Source organism: Rhinoderma darwinii, chromosome 4 (genome assembly GCF_050947455.1).
Source record: "Rhinoderma darwinii isolate aRhiDar2 chromosome 4, aRhiDar2.hap1, whole genome shotgun sequence".
In the NCBI taxonomy this organism is placed as follows: domain Eukaryota; kingdom Metazoa; phylum Chordata; class Amphibia; order Anura; family Rhinodermatidae; genus Rhinoderma; species Rhinoderma darwinii.
The window spans coordinates 103,828,858-103,832,676 of NC_134690.1; the positions used below are offsets into that span (position 1 = coordinate 103,828,858).

A 3,819-nucleotide genomic window follows, 5' to 3' on the forward strand; every position below is an offset into this window, starting at 1 on the left:
CATCTAGAAAGCACAATGGACCCAGGTAAGCTATGTATCATGTTCTTATTTTAATGCCTCTATCATCCTTTGTTAGCTGTTACAAATGCTTTTAATGGCAGTAATGCATTTTTAATAGTAAATGATTTTAAAGTGTAGTTTTTCATTACATTTAATTGTATATATTTTTTTATTTTTATAAGCTGTTACAAACTTTTTATGTCTGCATAGTATACACATGGCATTGATATTTACTGAATTTTGTGCGCTGACCAATGGCGGGTATGGACTTCACAGTCATTGTAGGCCTTTTCCTTGTTGATAACTATTTATCTAGTGCCCTAGTAATGTATATTGACGGACTCCCGGTGCTGACAGCAAACATTGATACTCATTATTATTTTCAATGACAAATTTTGTAGGGGCTCTTGATTACAGGTCTATAATTTTTATACTATGTGGCTGAAAGTTATTGCTTTTACAAATATTGACTATTTTTGTGACTTTCGCTTAAAGGTTTTAAAAGGTTTAAATGTGTTATTGCTGTATTATGCATGTTGTAGATAGGCTTAGACTCACAAGATAGATGATGGGGGTTAGTTTTCAATGTATAAACCCAACTGTGTGTTTTAAATGCTACAAATTTTGAACTTGTCATTTAGGATTTTGTAGAGGCGCTTGTATATATTATTTATCTGATAATAGCCTGTAATAACAGGCTAAAAAAAAATAAAAAATCATGACGGTAAAGTCGCTAACTGTCATTTTTAACAGCCGTTAAATGTTATTTTATATATATATATATATATATATATATATATATATATATATATATATATATATAATGCTAATAGAATAATAATAAGCCGTCACTGTTAATTATCTAAATGTCTTTTTAAACCGCCGCTAGAGGGCTAAACTAAAAAAATCTAACATCTTTTGGGTTATTATATATAAACGAGGCTATCTGTTTCAGGCTCAAAACGGCGAGAGAACTATTAAAGCAGGTCACGGGCTTGCGGGAACGGACAAAAATAAGCCGTGCAACATTTTTTTAATACCAGTTTGGTTACTGCAAAGTCTGTAAAATTACATGGTGCAGTAACTGATAAACCAAGTAAGTTCTGATATATTTATTTATTTTTTATTTCTAATGAATTAATTTTTTATTTAAATTATTTTTATTTATTTTTTTTATTTTTATTTTTATTTTTAACCCTGCTATTAACTAATTTTAAACGTTTAAATGTATAATCAAGCAACAGGGGCTTGTCTGTCTTTAACACGCAGCACTATACTTACCGTTTGCCTATTATTTACTAATTTTATGTGTATTCTATCTGCAGCTTCAAGACTGTCTTTGGCACACAATGCTAGACGTTCAGAGGGGATTGTGGGCACTGAGAAAAAAGGATCGGCGACCTTCTTTAACATCAGCTTGATTACTGCAAAGTCTGAGGGGGCCGCAACGCATAAACCAAGTAATTTCTTATATACTTTTTGCCTACTATGAACGCATTTTATTTGTTTAAATGTATATGAGCACTACAGGAGCATCGCAAGCTTTAGCACACACCACTCTCTGCTTTCCGTTTTCCTAGTATGAACTAATTTTATATGTATTGGCTCTACAGAATCAAGGCGGCCTTTAGCAACCAACGCTAGACATTCTGATTTCAACCGACAGTGTGATAACGAAAAGCTATCAACATCGGCAGTCTACGCCTCAAAGCCTACGGGGGAAACTTCTAGAGCGGCCATCGGTGATCCGAAATTACGCAAAAAAGACCTATGATTGTGAATCTGTACAGACACGATATGGTAAATCAATGACTACAAGTGAAACAAATGCAACACAACTAAACATATCTCGGGAGTCAGTACCCTATGAATTTATGCAATGGCAACAAAGGTTTAAAAGCACTAAAATAATTCTGACTAGATATGTCTGGGAAAGGCCTTAAATGGCGTAGAGAGCGGGTTACGACACGCATACGACCAACGACCTATCGGTATGGTGTGGTAAAAACAACGAACCACCTGTATCGTAAATCTGTAAAGAAAGCGGTAAATACCCTTAATCGTCTTAGACGTCGAAAAGGGGCATACAGTATACAAAATATTGACGAAGAGGCGGCTTTCAGAGTAAATACCCCTGAGGTAAATACTCCTGAGAATTTTTTGTCTTTAGAGGCAGGCTCTCTAACACCTCCTACACATAATGAAACCACACCAGCTGCATCACCCGTACGCCAAGAGTCTCCTGAGCCAGAGCATGTTGTTGAAGTACCTGTACAACATGAATTAAATAACCCCAACGGTGCTGCAGAAGAGCCTGTATTTTTGGAGCTCATCAACCAGTACCGTAGGGCTGTTAGCAATTTTAGTGCTGTTGAGCATCATCAACACTTCAGATTTGCGAATATAGACCGTTTTACCGTCCTTTGCTCTGGCCCTCCGGGGTGTGCGTAACGCTATTCAGGAACTCTTAAACCGACTGAGGGCTGATGTGGGACACAACGACTTTGTTCAGTTAAGACTAGCAGGCGACGGCCTCAGGAATCCTTTGTATTCTAACAAAAGAAACATAGAAGCCTTTGATGCAGAGTCATTTTTGAACGCCGTGGTCAATACACTGCAGAGTAACGCTGAACTTATTGGGAATGGGACATTAAGACTGGTTGTTACAATTGTTAGAAACAGAGTCGGCGGGGTTATGACACGCCGACGGCTCAGATCGACCCCTTACAGCCGAATTATTAAAACAAAGAGACGTTGGCTCTATGTTTTCTACAACGCAGATAACAATTTATGTCTGGCTGCCAGTCTCTGTGCCCTTTTAGACACCGAAAATGTTGCGGACTCTGTATTGTTGGCTAGGGCCTCCGAAATTCATAGGTCTTTGGGCATACCCGATGACAGGTTAGTCAGTTTTAGCGACATCCCTGCGTTTGAGAAGCATTTGAATGTGACCATTAAGATCTATTATCACCAGGGTGAATGGCAGTGTTTCCACAATGAAACTTACTGCAAAGACAAAGTTCTGTTTCTATTACATGATGCAGAGCATTACTACGGCATCAAAAACGTAAAAGCGTTCTTTGGCTTTAACTACTTTTGCGACTATTGCCACACACCTTTTCATCACAAAAATGACCATTCATGCCGTTATTTTTGTAAAGCTTGTCAAAGAAAGACATGTGTTGAGGCAAAAGGGTATGTCTCCTAGGTGCCCCAGTTGTCGTACATTTTGCCGTTCACACGACTGTTTAAAGGTCCATACAAATCTTGTCCGCCTGAAAAAAATAGATTGTAAACTTAAGGAATACTGCGATTTGTGCGGCAAATACGTTTCTAAGATAAACAAACACGAGTGTGTAGGTTTAAAATGTCAAATTTGCTACGCCGTGATTGACACTTTTGAAGGGCACGTTTGTTATTTGAGAAAAATCACGGCGGATGAAACGACGGAAAGATACATTTTTTATGACTTTGAGTGTATGCAGGAGACAGGTATACATGTACCTAATTACGTATACGCGTTACCGTTAGTTGGGGAGAAGTCCTGGGAATTTCAGGGCTTAACGTGTTTGGAGGATTTTGTTAAAAAATTCATCGACACTGCTTTCCGTGGCTACACGTTTATAGCTCATAATGCCGGACGGTATGATGTTTACTTTGTCGTAAAACAACTCGTCAAAGAAAAAATTTAAATTGACTTACTTGCCAGAGGTGGTAAATTACTTTGTGTCACAGTGGCTGATTTAGGAATTAGGTTTATCGACTCTTTAAATTTCCTGCCCATGAGTCTTATTAAGCTACCACAGGCGTTGGGTTTCA

General features: G+C 37.8%; 1 long non-coding RNA gene across 1 annotated transcript; it reads left to right on the forward strand.

The window, feature by feature from the left end:
• The first annotated feature begins 982 nt into the window (after positions 1–982).
• Positions 983–2,041, forward strand: LOC142760807 (uncharacterized). The gene is made up of 3 exons (XR_012883411.1): positions 983–1,096; positions 1,326–1,460; positions 1,614–2,041. It is a non-coding gene; the product is annotated as an uncharacterized LOC142760807 (long non-coding RNA).
• Positions 2,042–3,819: the final 1,778 nt, after the last annotated feature.